This window comes from Barbus barbus (genome assembly GCF_936440315.1).
Source record: "Barbus barbus genome assembly, chromosome: 13".
Classification (NCBI taxonomy): domain Eukaryota; kingdom Metazoa; phylum Chordata; class Actinopteri; order Cypriniformes; family Cyprinidae; genus Barbus; species Barbus barbus.
In genome coordinates, this window is record NC_136741.1 from 27,700,078 (window position 1) to 27,717,012 (window position 16,935).

The following is a 16,935-nucleotide window of genomic DNA, read 5'->3' on the forward strand; positions in this document are numbered from 1 at the left end:
AACCTATCAAGACCGCATCATAAAACACTTTCATTATGCCAAAATCTAATACATACATTTCAATACAGTCAAAAAGCTTGGGTTGGTAAGACTTAGTTTTAAGAAATTATACTTTTATTCAGTAAGCATGCATTAATTTAATTAAAAGTGACAGTATAGAAGTTTCTTTTCATCAAACAATCCTGAAAAAAGTACCACTGTTTCCACAAAAATAACACGCGGAACAACTGTTTTCAACATTGATAATAAGAAAGGTTTCTTGAGTAGCAAATCAGCATAATGATTTCTGAAGGACCATGAAGACATAGAATCAGAAGTTACACTTATATTAAAATTATATTATTATATTCAAATAGAAAACAGCTATTTTAAATTGTAATAACATTAATGTTTTTACTGTATTTTTTATCAAATAAATGCAGCCTTGGTGAGCAGAAGAGAATAAAAAAAAAAGTCAGCCTACCCCAAACTTTTGAATGCTACTTAATTCAATACTGAAAAAGTATAGATAAAAAATATTTCAATTTATGGATGGTATGGGTATGACTAAAATCGTATATCACAGTATAATACATTTTTCATATCACAGTAACAGAAAGTATCAAACAATTTAGTTTTTTTTTGCAGCACATTCAACCAAAAAATGTTTTGTATATTAACTTATTCAATACATGCAATAATAACGAATGACATCAATTAAATACTCACTTCACTTCAACTTGATAACTTGAGAAACAGCTTCACATTATGTAATACTTAAGGTAAAAATGAAAGACTCACATTAGTAAAACTAATATTATAAAAATGAATATTTCAACACACATAAACATACACATACAGTACAGTAGAGTATAAATAGTAAAAAAAAATAAAAAAAAATAAAGATTTTTTCTTATACACTATGTACAGTATATTTTTGTGCTTATTAGAGTACTGGGTTGTTAGCTTAGAAACATAACATCTATTGCAATCAATTGCGATTCATACAGTTTCAAAAAAACTTTACAGAAAATAGAAGCGTATACAAATCTATTTTCTGTAAACATGTCTGAACGTGTCAAAGGCGCTATAAATAAAAAAGAGACTCCACACAATAGCGCTCTTCCCATTCCAATGGAGGTTGTGCGATGAGTTGCTACCTATGTAAAGTGTTTCATATCAGTCACACAGGAAGTTTCATCACAGTAAGGAAGCTATCACAGCAGTCACTGTTTTGGATGAGCGCTATTAAGCACCTGCCTGAGAGACACCTAACTCCCTTCATGCATGCCACACACCGCACGCCGCTCGACTCGAGTGGATTAAACCGAATCACAAAAGATCAACAGTCGATATTGCAAATGCTAAATGGCTGGCACACACAAGCTGTGCCGCTAGTCATGAAACAAAAATCACCGCTAATGACCAGCACTTGCCATATGGGTGGGACAAACACTGAGGCACATGCTTTCATCCAAACAGACCAAAACTTGACATAGCAGGCTCTCCGAGCCAAATGGCTCAAAAGCGGTGCACAAATGGCTGTATGTGGCCAAATTTACTAAGAACATCAGGTTAGCCTTCTCTAAATGGGATCTATCACAGCACCTCGTCTCTAAACGCACTGGCCAAGCAGCAATAAGAACAATACTAGCAATAAATAACATTCAGCGCTTAAACTTAGCAGGTCGTACCATCCAGAATACTTTGAACTCTCTGACAAGTTACGGAGTTAAATAATTCGAAAGGCCAGAAACAAAACTTCTCCCTGTTTCCGGCCCTGGATGAAATATTTAATTGATCTCCCCCCTGTTGATAAACTGTCTGGCCTGCACTGGCCCAGCATAAGGCCGTCCTCTGCCAGAGGTATTTTAATGAGTTTGTGAGTGTCACCTGCTGTCAATTTCAATTTGAGGTGAAGAACTCCCTGGAGGCTAATTTGCTCTTGCAGGCAGTACGTTACTTCCAACTGGCAGCCTAGACAGATGCTACATGCTTTGTAAGCACCGATATCTCTCTTTATTTCTCTTTTACTCTATCAGACACACGCTGCATCCCAATTCTCATCCTGCCTGTCCTTTATACAGTACAAACGTAAAGGTTATGTTCAGAATAGCACTTTACTGTACTACTCTACTTCTGTTTATGCAGTATATGTAGCATGTATTGTAGTATGCAAATTTTCTACACACATGGAATACCCAGATGACTACATGAGCAAAATGTTACACTGGGTACTGTCTCCTATAATGAAATGCACACAGTATGATAAAAGAACTTCTATTTTGAGTGTTGTTGAAGAACAGTATGTTATTTTGGTATGCAGGTGCGCACCATGTATGTTCTTTGACTTGTGAGCAATATCAACAACTCTAAATTACACTATAGAGATAGAGTTCACCAAAAAAACAAACAAACATTGTCATCATTTACTCCTGTTGTTCCAAATATATATATTTTTTTCTTCTGCTGAACACAAAAGAATGTTGGTAACCAAACAGTTGCTGGTAGCCACTGACTTCCATAGTATGGAAAGAAAAAAATAATAAAAATCAAAAAGTCAGTGGGGACTAGAAAAATGTCACTTGTTTAATTATCAACATTCTATCTCTTTAAATTATACAACCGTTCAAAATTTTGTTAGTATAGTTAGTTAATTTTTTAAAATGAATACTTTGTATTAAATTAATCAAAAGTGACAGTAATGCTAAAATTTATATTTAAAATAAATATTTTTGAACTTTCTATTCATCAAGGAATCTTGTAAAAATGTATCATGGTTTCCACAAATATATTAAGCATCAAAAACACCATAGATTATAATAATAAATGTTTCTTCAGCAACACATTGGCATATAAGAACGATTACCAAAAGATCATGTGACACTGAAGGCTGGAGAAAAATCATTTTTGCCATTACATTTTAAAATATATTAAAATGGATAACTCAAATTTCAAATATTTCACAATATTAATGTTTTGACTGTATTTTCAATCAAATCAAAGCACCCATGCTGGGACTTCTTCCAAAAACATTTGAAAAAGTCAAAAAAACTTTTGAATGGTATTGTATACTAAAACATTAACAATTTAATATGGGATTCGAAGAATTTATACTGAAAAATAGCCACTAAAAATAGTTATTTTTAATTTTTCAACTTTTCCAATCTGATGGCTCCTCAGCTCACTTTGGCACACATTACATTAGGGAAGTAGGCGTTATTCAGAAGCAGAGCACATATTTTCTTGACTCGTTATTGGACTGAAATGCCAAAAGCTGACATGTATTTATCCTCATTGCAAGTGAACCCATATTTATTGTAGCTGTGACCCTTCAGTCCATACCTGCTGCTCAAAACGACGTAATTTACTTTCAGAGAAGCATACTGTACTTTTGGTGTGAAGTATAAGTATTTGAATTGGGATGCAGCCATACTAATGCTAATGCTTCCCTCTCCTCCAAACCTTGTCTATTTATTTCATCTTTCTTCTCATTCCTCCCTCTCTTTCTTTCCTTGGCTTGCTGAAGGGGAGGTTCATTATGTGCTCCCCGTCTCAAGGTTTTGTGGCTGACACTCAAGGTTTCTGCTTAGCTCAGTGGATCATCCATCAGAGTGAAGCTACCTGTGCTGCTTTCATAGCAGAACGATCCAGAAACTCTTCTCACTCTTCAAATGGTGTGAAGAGAGAAAAATAAAGGGGAGTAACTCCAGCTTGCGGTTACAGATGGCTAAAAGGGATAATTTACACAAAAATATCAATTCTGTCAGGGGAATGCCTCAGGGGAATTGTGAGCAGACACCGCCACTTCCGGAGATCTGTGAGTGGGAACCACCACCTCGTGAGCGGGCGGCGCCGCCGCGGAGGAACCGTGAGCGAACACCGCCGCCACGGGAGGACCGCGAGCGGGCACCGCTGCCGCGAGGGAACCATGAGCAGGCTCCGCCGCTTCGGGAAGGCCTGAAACGAGCTCCGCCGCCTCGAAGGAAACCTCAGCGGATACAATGGGGGTCAATGGGAATCAAAACCATTTGGTTACCAGCATTCTTGAAAATATCTCCTTTAGCAGATGATAGAAAGTCAAACAGAGTTGGAATGAGTGTGAGTAAAGGCTAAGTATTGATTTCCGTTGTACAGACAATAAAATACAATAGAAGTCATAAAGAGCCGAAAACGTTTGGTTACCAACATCAAATATCTTCTGAAGATGATAGAAAGTCATAGAGGTTTGCAATGAAGGTGTGTAAATGATGACAGCATATTTATTTTTGGGTGATCTATCCCTTTAATTGAGCTTTCTAACACAAGGAGGTGTATATTACCTCAAGAAAACAATCGCATTCGCATTCATCCCAACAGGACCAGCAGCATGACCACCCAATATTATGCAATCTGCATTGACAACATTGAGCGTACTTTAGTCTTTCTGACTGACACCGGTCACGTCACCTTGCTCAGACCCATCACAGACATGCATACAAAATGCATTCCAGATCTCAATCACTGCCATCACAATACCACCTCTTCATTTAATCACAAACTCGCATATTTATTAAATTAATAGATTGTTAATGGACCGTTAAATTAAACTGTATCCTTTTTTTGTTGCTTACAATAAATGCCTTTTGTTCGTCTCTCCTCTCCTGAGCCACTGCCGCTTTCTGCAGTCAGATACTCTCTCGGGCTGTTGTCAGAATAAAGAGGCATTCTTTGCACTTCTCTTTGATGTTTGTGACCCGAAGAGAGGAGAGAAGAGAAGACGGCAAGATACTTAAAAGACACTGCTCTGGGAGATGGAGGAAGAGGGAGCAGGCAGGGTGGAGACAGAGAGCGGGAGAGACATAAGGTAAGGGGAAGGAAGAAGAGGAGCGGTACAAAGAAATGTTTGCTCTGTCTCTGCGCTCCTGAGCCTCAGAAGAATGAAAAGAGATTTCAACCTACATTAACAAAGAACTGTGATTTCAAACATATACAGTCACAATAAGAATGTAAAAAAGCTGAGGGAAGGAACACGGCAAAGAATTACGATGACGTTATGGGCTTCTGGAAAAATACTTTTATAAAGGCTTTTTGAATCCAAAGTAAACTTTTATGAGCTGAGTGGTCACAGAAGAACCGCTAGATGAATGTTCATCCCATGGCATTTTTTGAAAAGTGTAAAAGCACCAATATTAGCAAGATTAATTTATTAGTGTTTATGAATGATATAACCTGAAAATATCTTTTTTTTTAATTTTTTTGGTATATTGCTGTAGTGGTCCAGTAGTTTCAGGTGGCAAAAAAAGAAAATGGCCACATTCTGGACAGTCATTGTATGCTAGCCATACAAATAAAATGGTAAGATTGGTCTAATAAAGGAGTTTTAACCTTTACAGGTCCATGGACCTTATAAATTATTCAATGCTTAACAGGTCATTAGCCAATTCATAGAAACATAATTTGTTTTTAAAAAGTAATATTTTTGTGTATATATGCCCAACAGACACCCTACCTTGAATAAAATAAAACAAAATGAAAAAATAAAATTGTCTTGAAAATGTTTAATTAATTTGAAAATGTCTTAGCATTTGGTTATGTAAAAACATAACTAATTATATTTACCTATAAGCTTTGGCATTAGTCAGCGTTATTAACTCTTACAGCATCAGCAGTAATCAATTAGTGCAAACATGACCATCGGAGGGCTCAATGAACTATTTAATCACCTCTGTGTCAATACACTGACCTTGCTTAATCGCAAAAGGAAATCCATATTGTTTAGCTACGATTTTAAATTGCATCACATCTGCCCACAATAAATGTCAAAGCTTTTAATTCACAGCCAGCGTATCAGAATCCTTGCTTCAAAAGTTCATGGCTAAATTCTGCTGCAAAACCACACGAATGATTATCCACTCAATTATCTTTCTCTCTGTTTGAACTCGGTCGAACGCTGATCCACCCGCAATAGGAAATAACAGGGTATTCATAACACACAGAGCAAAAGCTGCAACGGTTGTTTAGAGAGGGGAGCGATAGAAATGGTTCAAGTGAAGCGTGTCTGATTGCAACACTGCGTTGATTTGGTTGCGGTGCCATACGGCCATAATGTGGCGGTCATTCTGATCATCGCTATAATTTCTTCTCGCCAAATCCAGATGAAGATCCTTATTTCAGATTAATTATCTTAATCACAGCATATCAGAGTCAGATGAACCCACGGCGGCAGAATGTGAATCGATGTGTGATGACATTGAAAGGACAGCGATGTCTGAGATATTCTGATAATTATGCACGGACAGGGATTCGATGACAAAACAAATCAATTAGGTTCATCTCTGAAGTGGAGCCAGTGTTGGGATTATGCAAATGTATTGTGGAATTGTGACAAGAAAATGGGTTAAAAATCACTCGTTTGTGGAACAGAAAACTCACACTTCCCATCCACTTACTGTTAACCATCACCTTACTATTGAACTCAATAACAGTTTAGAATATTTATATTCAAAGCATGTTTGAATATGAACCACATTTTTGCTCCTCGGAGGGACATAAGTCCCTTATTCATATCACATCTTTATGTACGCCTGTGATTCTTTGCAGAATCTTAATGAGCTGTTTGAAGTGTTAAACTATCAAACTGTGTAACCACCACCTTCCCTAGTGACTTCTTGGCCTCAGCGGTATGTAAATGAATCCAAACACATTTAATAATTAACATAGAACAGTTTGTCACCATATTAAATTCATTTCAACTTCAAAAATTAGGGCACCTTGTTATATACTATAGTACGTGATCAAAAATACAATGGAGAAGAACGGTGAAAAAGGAAGGTTCATTCTTAATAAAACATCACTCTACACAGCAATCAACACGCTAATTCAGTCTCCAATAATAATAAGTGAATTAATTTCAAGCAAGGCAATCATTTTCCTATTATGTGACCCTACAGAAAGGAAAAAATATTGATCAAGTGCATAGTAAACATTATTTTTTCCTTAAAGCAGCACAAGGAAAAAAAAGTGATTCATGAATAAATCAGTGTAAATTTACAGTGGTATTCTGTATCAAGTGTTCTGGGCAATAGCTGCAGTTTTTCCAAATCAAAGGCTGACAGCCGGCAGTCTGTGAGGTTCTCGGATTGCTGGCAGGAGATGCTGAGGAACAATGGGGCATCCCAGGGAACTGCTCTATTCATGCTTTACATTATAGAGTTCCAGTACAACACCAACTCATGCAACCTGCAGAAATCTTCTGATGAATTCCTGACGGTTCGCTGCACTGACACTGCTGTTGATTTGGAATACAAGAATGTGGCGCACAAATTTTCACTGCAAGTACAGTAATATTGTAGTATTTGCATCCAAAATACAATAATATTGTGAAATATTATTACAGTTTAAAATAACCAAACATTATATGTTTTTTAATAAGTTTTCTATGGAAGCTTGTTTGGGATTAAAAAATAAATAAAAAAGGTAACTGTGTTATTTTCGCAATTTTCACTTTTTTTTTTTAGAAGATATAAACTGACAATTGTGAGAAAAAGTGGGCAGTTGAGAAAAACTTGCAAAAAATCTAATTTGTGAGATATAAACTAGCAAAAAAGGCAAAAGGATTGTGAAATGTAAATTCAGAATTCTTAGAAACAATCCAGAACTGTGAAACAAACTCATAATTCTGAGAAAAAAAAATCTGAAAAGTATATAGATTCGCAATTGCAAGTCATAATAGTGAAATGTAAACTCAGAATTTGGAAAAAAAAAGTTAATACACCGCAATTCATATCTCACAATTATGAGAAAAAAAGTCAAAAATGCAAGATCAGAATTGCGAGAAAGTCAGAATTTTGAGTTAATATCTGAGATATGTCTCACAATTCTGAGTTTATATCTAGTAATTTTAACTTTTTTTCCTCATAGCAGCACCCTGGCAACCTCCCATCACGCCGTAAACTTATAGTGAAGTTTTCCTCTCAAATTTTCTTCAGAAAATGTAAAAATCTATTTTAGTAACAAACTAAAGTAAGACACATCAGACACACCACTTCAGCACAAAGAAGCAAGTACAGTCTCTCCTTGGCCTGTGTCCCTTGTCAGTCCCTTGTACCAAATGTTTCCTCTTTAGCTGTGTCATCTCAGATCTGTCCAAGGATATATGGCATGTGGTCAGATCGGTAAATAACATCCCCCTCCTATTACATTCTCCTCCTCACCCTGTCCTTCAGCTTAGGACCAGCCATGAAATGGTACATGGTAACCCCTGAACTATGGAAAATCTTGCGAGATTTACATGCAACATTCATGCAACAGTCTATCAATCCATCCAGCCATTCAGACAAGTCTACTTTTAAAATTGATTATTTTTAAAATAAGATCAAATAAAATATAAAAAATCTCTTTGCACCATCAACAGACATTCAGCCAAAGTGCTGTACAATAAAATAACAGCAAAATTATTAGTAGAAAACAATAAAATAAAATAAAATACAACCAGAGAACGTGACTATCTATCTATCTATCTATCTATCTATCTATCTATCTATCTATCTATCTATCTATCTATCTATCTATCTTTTTTTTTATTTAAATGCATTTTTAAAATACATTTAAATACAAGAGACATTTAGCCAAAGTGCTGTACAATAAAATAAAAAAAAAATCAGCAATGGTAATAGTGTAAAATAATAAAATAAACAACAACAATAATAATAATAATAAAATAAAATAAACAAGATTACCAATAACATTAAAAAAGTAGTATCACTATAAAATAACAAGATAATCTCTAAAAAGAGCAGATGGTTACATGATTCTACAACAACACAGTATAGCGTGAAAATGTTGACATATCCAGGTGAAAACAAAGAAAAGAGTCTGATTTAACCTGCCGATTGTCTCTCAGGGGAGTAGAGAAGTCAAGAGAGCAGTCAGTAGAAAGACTAGCCTCTTGAATTTATCATGCCAGGAATCAATGGTTCTTCGGTCTCTAGCTACTTGTTAGCAGAGATCAAACCACCTTTTGAGGTCTCTGGAAATAGAGGCGGGGAACACGCAACGACCCCAACCTCAACACGGATTCACACATACCGTCATACAGAACACAGGAGTGTGTCCACCCCTGAAGATACCGTGTCCTCCTGTGATAATTTACTCCTACCTGCATCAGGGATAGATTAATTAGGCCTGCAGAGAGCTCTGGCACTGAGTACAATCACTTACAAGAGGCTGGAGGGGTCTTACTATTTCAAAATAATTGGCACAACAATCAAGAGCGCTTTTTAGCAGAGGAAAGAAAAAACGTGGAAGGCTGATAAATTGAGAGAAAAAACGCGGAAGGCTGATCAATGGAGAAAAAAAACGTGGAAGGCTTATAAAGGGATAGAGACAAAGAAAAGATGTTTCAAGAGAAATATTTGAAGTATCAATAAGATACTTATAGTTTAATAGGAAAGAGAAGTTTCAATAGGTATCCCTCTCTGAAATGTATACGATGCATTTTCTCCCCCGAAGATTATTGGAGTATGTTTTACAAGAAAATACATTTTTAATCTTTCTACTTCAAAATTTCGAAGCAATTTTTAATCTCACAAGACTTTTTTCCCCTCAAAATTCTGTTTATATCTCACAATTCTGACTTTTTTCAAAATTGTGAGATATAACTGAGAAAAAAAAATTAGAATTGCAAGATGTTAACTCGCAATTGTGAGTATATAATTGTGAGTTTAGATTGCCATTAGATTACTATTTTTCTCGAAATATTTCACAATTCAGACACTTATCAGAATTGTGAAATATTTCGAGAAAAATAGTAAGAAAAAAGTTGCAGTTACCTTTTTTTTTTTTTTATTCCATTGTGCAAAAACAGAATTGTGTGATGCAAACTTCAAATTCAGATTTTAAAAACTTATACAGTAAATCCAAAATTTAAGCTCCAAATCCTGATAAAAAAAAAGTCAGAATTGCTAGATACAGACAAAGAATTGTGAGAAAGTCAGAGTTGAAAGTTTATATTTTGAGTTTAAACAAAATCAGAATCCAGCATAGTTACTTGCTGGTCCTTTGTCATTATTTGTGAAATTTGTTATTCTGGAATGAAAATTGTTTCAAAATAAATCCTGCACCAATTTCTTTTTTCAGCGTAGCTTACTGTGATTTCACAACATTTCTATTAACCAGTCAGGGCTTTAACAACCAATAATTTATAAAGGTTGATTTGTTTGAGAGGCCAAAAGATGTTGATCCAGGAACACATGGGCATGTTTGAGCATTCAAAAATGTTGAAACAGAGCACAAAAACAAACAAAAAAACTGCAGGGGTCTCGAGATGAATTTTGCAGTGTGCTTTGCTGTTACAAAACAAGCTCAAAAGGGAGACACTGGAAAAACAAAAATGCAATATGATGCAATGGCCAAAGACATCCATCTCACACACGAGCACACTGACCAACAATTAAAAAACAGCATAAATACACATCTTGTGTGAACGGCACTTTCATTTGAAGCACCTCTAACAGATAATAAGCAAAATACCTGAAAGATTAAACAACAATATGACCTCAATGTCATTGGTATAACAATGCAAAGAATATGACATTTGTTCTCAGATATTGTGCATCAGGTATTAATGTGTTATTTCATTAGACGTATTCTGATTGTTGCGACAAGTAGGGGATGTAGAAAATCACCTCTGCTGCAATGTGTCTATGGCAGTTTGATTGTGTCTATGGCAGTTTGAAACTGGCAATCTATCCTCAAAGCAATCTGCACAGCAGCCATTCTTCTCGTCTCCCTGTTCTCCCGTCCTCTCAGGGGGAACACCGGTGTAACTCTTTATAAAGAGTCAAACAACCAGACCTAAACAACCCCAAAGGATGTTTAGCAGGGCAGAAAGCGCTGTTTCCTCGCTGATATCACACGCCAAACACAGTCTGCCACAAAGACTTGTGTTCACAAAACCATTAGATGGGAACAGCGCTGAAACTAGTGGAAAGATACAGGAAGTAGCAACAATTCAGGGATTATGAGCTGGTTAAGAGCTTCAATTTAGTAAAAATACTAAAACCTTTTAATGAATCATAAAACATTGGTCTTTTTCATGTTTTGTTTATAATATACAGTGGTGTGAAAAAGTGTTGGCCCCCTTCCTGATTTTTTATTTTTCTGCATGTTTGTCACACTTTAATGTTTCAGATCAAACAAATTAAATATTAATCAAAGATAACAAGTAAACACAACATGCAGTTTTTGAATGAAGTTTTTTATTATGAAGGGAAAACTAAATCCAAACCCACATGGCCCTGTGTGAAAAAGTGCTTGCTCCCTAAATCTAATAACTGGTTGGGCCACCCTTAGCAGCAACAACTGCAATCAAGCGCTTGCGATAACTTGCAATGAGTCTGTTACAGCACTGTGGAGGAATTTTGGCCCACTCATCTTGGCAGAATTGTTGTAATTCAGCCACATTGGAGGGTTTGAGCATGAACCGCCTTTTTAAGGTCATGCCACAGCATCTCAATAGGATTCAGGTCAGGACTTTGACTAGGCCACTCCAAAGTCTTCATTTTGTTTTTCTTCAGCCATTCAGAGGTGGATTTGCTGGTGTGTTTTGGATCATTGTCTTGCTGCAGAACCCAAGTTCGCTTCAGCAAACAACTTTTCACACAGGGCCATGTGGGTTTGGATTTAGTTTTCCCTTTATAAAAAAAACCCTTCATTTAAAAACTGCATGTTGTGTTTACTTGTGTCATCTTTGATTATTATTTACATTTGTTTGATGATCTGAAACATTAAAGTGTGACAAACATGCAAAAAAAAAAATCAGGAAGGGGGCCAACACTTTTTCACACCACTGTATATATTTATTTTATAATTAAAATACATATTTTATAATTTATAATCTATTAAATGGCTTCAAAGGATGAAGAGGAGGCAAATTTCATTGCAGCCAAAAATATTAAAAAGTTTATAGTAAAAAAAAAAACATTTTATATATATATATATATATATATATATATATATATATATATATATATATATATATATATATATATATATATATATACACACATACACATATTTACAAAAAAATACAGAAAGAAATCTTAAAATAATTGTCTTTGACACTTTTTTGACTTAATGAACACAAAGAAATATGATTTTATGATTTCCATGAATATGCACCAATATAACAATGACCTGCATTTCATTTTTTCCAAGATATTTGAACAATATTTACTTGCGTTCAAATATCTTGAAAAAAAGAAATGCATACTTAACACTTTAATCTTTTTTATTTTATTTATTTATTTTTTGGATGCTGCAAAAAGGATTGTATGAATGTTTGATTCAAATGAAACAGAAAATCTGAACTGACGAGTTTCGAAAATGAGTGAATCTAATGCTCTCCTGGATCAAAATACAAGAAAAGACTGCCAAAACACATTTGTCACATAAAAACATCACAAATTCACCAGCAATTCATTGTGAATATTCAATATACTGTATCGCTCAGCCCTAACACCTGGCACGATAAATATCAATGAAATGCATTTAGATTATTGCACAAACAACAATCCCACATTGCCATAGTCTGACACAATTTAAGGGCTCTTCTACCACTGATCGATATGCATTTACATTTCAATCTGCATGCTTTCACCGACAGTCTGAAAACCAGTTCATCATGTTACTTTTCCTCTGTTTTCCCATGCACTAATAACACAAAGAGCTGCAGCAACTCTTAGACACCTGCCGATTGTTCTCCGTTCATTTCACAAGCCTAAATACATAAATTACCCCCACCAAAATTAAAAACCCCATCCAAACAAAGTAATGGGAATCTTTGCATATTTATGATATCTGGAAGAGCTCTCCATCTCCATCAATGGCACCCATTAATATGCACACCGCATGTATTTAGTGAAGTGGGTTTGTGTGACAGGCCACGCTGTTTTCTGTCAAACTCCACATCAACAGCCTGCAATAATAGCGGGTTGAAGCCCGCATCGTTGTTTTGTGACTTTAATGTGTAGCTTCTTTTACCCTGGCTCTTCTCAACAAGTGTCAACGTCCCTGCAATCCCTCTGTGTCCAGGTTTGCTAGGAAGGGCGTGTCCGAGCCGTCAATCAAATTTGTTTATGGTGCTGCTATTGGCCAGCTACATGCTGACATTGCTGCTGCCGTGAGACCTGGCGAAGCCGGCAGGAACGGAAGACCATCCATCAAACCGACAGTCAGGCAATACAAACCACTCGGAGGGCGAGAACACACACGTCCTTCCAGTGCCAGATTTATCGCCCTCATATATACGCTCCGCTGATGGATACCTCATAAATGACCGATCAGAAAAGCTGAATTAGAGCTCCACCCACAATGTCATTCTTCACTCTCAACGGCTTGTACATCAGCAAAAAGGTCATCTTATGTTATTTTTATTTTTTTTTGGGGGGGGGGGGGGAATTAAGGTATGAAAACAATTATTTCAAAATTAAATTTTCAATTTTGTCATTCTATGTTTTCCTGACCTTTCTACTAGGGGAAATCAGGGACAGGAAATGACACAAGCTGGATTAAACTCGAATCGCCTGCCAATAAGCCTTACATTGTCAGAAGGTACGCTTTCAAACAGTACACCTTTGTACCTTATTTACCCCTAAAGGGTAGATTTTAGTAATTTAACAGAACATATTTGTACCATTTGAAAAGGTACTGCCCCAGTGACAGCTTTTGTACCTTTTCTCAGTGTGTGAGCGAACTGCTAGGTCACAGCTTCAAAGCAATTAGCCACTTCTTAAAACAATGCGTTGTGATTTTAGTGATTTTACCAGGGTAAAGGGTGTTTTTGAGCAAAGCAAGTAGCAGTTTTAAATTCCTTTAATAAAGCAGCAGCAACAGCATAATGGTAAATGCATTCAATAAACAGTTAAATGTATCAGAATTTTATGTAAATTGTAAATGAAAATTCTCTCATTTACTCACCCTCCTGTTGTTCCAAACCCGTATGACTGCCTTTCTTCTGTGGACACAAAAGAAGGTATTTCGAGAAATGTCTTAGTGTTTTTGTTTTGTCCACACAAAGCAAGTCAATGAACTCCAATGTTATTTGGCACACAAAGTTCTTCGAAATATCTTCTTTTGCAATTCCACAATAGACAGTATGATACAAGGATGTGTAAATGATGACAGAATTTTCCTGTTTTTGGTAATACTGTATAGTTAAACTGAAATAAAAAAAATAGCTAAATAATACAGTTTTAACCTAATCAATGGCAAGCAACATTGCAACATGGCTCATTATATATATATACACACATACACACACACATATTAGGGCTGCCCTCCACTAGGGATTTTTCTGGTTGACTAGTAGCTGTTCATTTTAAGCATTAGTCGACTAATTGCACATTTGTTAAAGGGGTCATATGATGCGATTTCAAGTTTTCCTTTCTCTTTGGAGTGTTACAAGCTGATTGTGCATGGATAAGATCCCTGAAGTTGCAAAGACTAAAGTCTCACACCCAAAGAGATATTCTTTATCAAAGTTAAGACTCTGCCACGCCCACCTAAAACAGCTCATTCAAACACGCCGCCACATGTCTATGTCACGATGTGGAAATATTTGCGTAATATTTGCGAAATGTGGTGCAGTAACCGCAGTAGTGTTGATGCAGCCAGGGACGGGGAGACGCTGTGTGTTTCTAGGCGAAAGCAAAAGCACTTTATTTGACCTTCCGAAAGTAGATGCATTTAGGAATCATTAAGATTACTTACAACAGAACAGCACAACCCAGATGTTATCACAGCGCATATTATGGACAACCGTTTCGTGAACCTAGGAGAGGAGGTAATTCTGACTTTGCTATGACAATCTGGTTTTTCTGAATCAGCGACTGTAAGTATGTTTTGTTATTAGTTTAAGTATTTGCTATTGACTGTTCAAATGCGCAGTTTTGCGTGTCTGTGTGTGTGTGTGAGAGAGAGACAGGGTCACATCACAGCACGTCAGCTATCTTAATTGCGGCTTGTGTGCAAATACATACGAGCATCATTACTGTGTCTGTCACGCGACTCTGTTCCCCTCTTGGGCTTGAACTGATGGTAAAACTAAGGACATTATTAACAGTCTTTACTTTTATTTTGAAAGCTGAAGCGATTATGGAAAGGGGCGTTACATTTCCGACGAGTGCTTGTGGTGTTCGGCCAATCACAATGCACTGTGCCAGTTGGCCAATCAGAGCAGACTGCGCTTGTCGGAAGGAGGGACTTTTTAGAAAACGAAGCGTTTGAGAGAGGCAGGGCATAGAGGACCTACAATAATATACAGTATTTGAAAAATAATGTGTTTTTTGAACATTAAAGCATGTCAACATTCTTTTACACCAAATACACAAAATAATAATCTTTAAAAAATCATCATATGACCACTTTAATAAACTATTTAAATCATTCTAATGAGGCTTTAATTGCCTTCATAGCCTAATAAGCGCTCAAGCACACGCATAACGCTTGCCACAGCGCACCGGCAGAAGGAATGATTATGACTGTGTCAGGGAAAAACAGTGAGGAGATTGCATTAACATTTTAATCATTTGATAAACTAGTCATCATTTTTCATTTTAATTGGTTCATTTAAAAGTAGACATTTCACTTTCCATAGAGTGTACATATATGTTTAATGTCTGTAAGGCATTAAAGGAGTTTCGTGCTCAAGTTCACAGAGACCGAGACGGCAGAAAGCGCATCCTGTTTGCTTTCATTATATTACAAATAAACTGCATGACTTCGCGTGTGGATTTATTTATTTTTTCTGCGACTAATAAAATTTTGGTGGACCAAGCCTCTTCTGGTTGACTAACAATTAGTCGACTATTAGGGGGCAGCCCTAATATATATATGTGGCTCATCCAATCAGAAATGTGATTTTGAACACCACATTTTACAAAACAGTTTGAAAAACAGCAAACATGCTGTACAAATGAGTGAGAAATAGCAGATATCCATATTTAAATCCATGCTGAAATACCACATTAAATATAAACTGTATGAACAGAATAACAGTACAAAACTAGCCTACTTATGACAACTAAATAAGAATCATTCTGACATAAATAGACTTAAATCTGCCTTTTTAAAAAGCAGCAGCATTTACAAAAGAATCAATCACAGTTTTGGCTCTCTGACAGTTGTGTTTAGGAAACTTTGTTAGATGAGCACACTCACTTTCACATAACTGCTGATGTCTTCTTTTGCTGAAGTAGCGGCATTTTAATTCTGAAGCATTCTGAAATGCTGAAAATTTCATTAAATATCCATTATTCTTTGTTCCTTGCACTTGTCATCCTCGTTTTTTCTTCCTTTTTTCTTTCACACATTCACTCGGTCCAAAAAAAACTAGTGAGCTGTCTATCTAGACAACATTTTAATTCATTATATTGTAGGTGCGCTCCATACACAACATTGTTCCATAATGTATATACACCAGGCATCTTAATTATGAAGTCTTCTAAAACATACACAACTGTTCAAAAGTTTAGGGTCTGTTATTGAAAGAAGTCTCTTATGCCCACCAAGGCTGCATTGATTTGAACAAAAATATAGTAAAAACAGTAATATTGTGAAACATTATTACAATTTCAAATGACCATTTTCTATTTGGATGTTTTTTTTTTTTTAATGTAATTTATTCCTGTGATGCAAAGCTGAATTTTCAGCATCATTACTCCAGTCTTCAGTGTCACATGATCTTTCAGAAATCATTAATATGCTGATTTGTTGCTCAATAAACATTTCTTATGATTATCAGTGTTGAAAAAAAAGTTGTGCTGCTTAGTATTTTTGTGGAAACTGTGATGCACTATGATTCTTTCATAAATAGAATGTTCTAAAGATTAGCATTTATTTACGGTCAAAATCTTTTACATTGTAAATGTCTTTACTGTCACTATGATCAATTAATTGATCACATTTTAAACAAAA

General features: G+C 35.9%; 1 protein-coding gene across 11 annotated transcripts in view; it reads right to left on the minus strand.

The window, feature by feature from the left end:
* LOC306879463 (RNA-binding protein Raly-like) overlaps nt 1–16,935 on the minus strand; it is an 82,134-nt gene that overhangs the window by 35,876 nt on the left and 29,323 nt on the right. For 7 of the 11 annotated variants that reach the window (XR_013785011.1, XR_013785013.1, XM_079432425.1 and 4 more), the window contains exon 3: nt 13,939–13,975. The exons of the other annotated variants lie outside the window; for them this stretch is intronic. The gene's annotated coding sequence lies outside the window, so the exon portion shown is untranslated. The remainder of the gene's footprint in view (nt 1–13,938; nt 13,976–16,935) is intronic. 11 annotated transcript variants of the gene reach the window in all.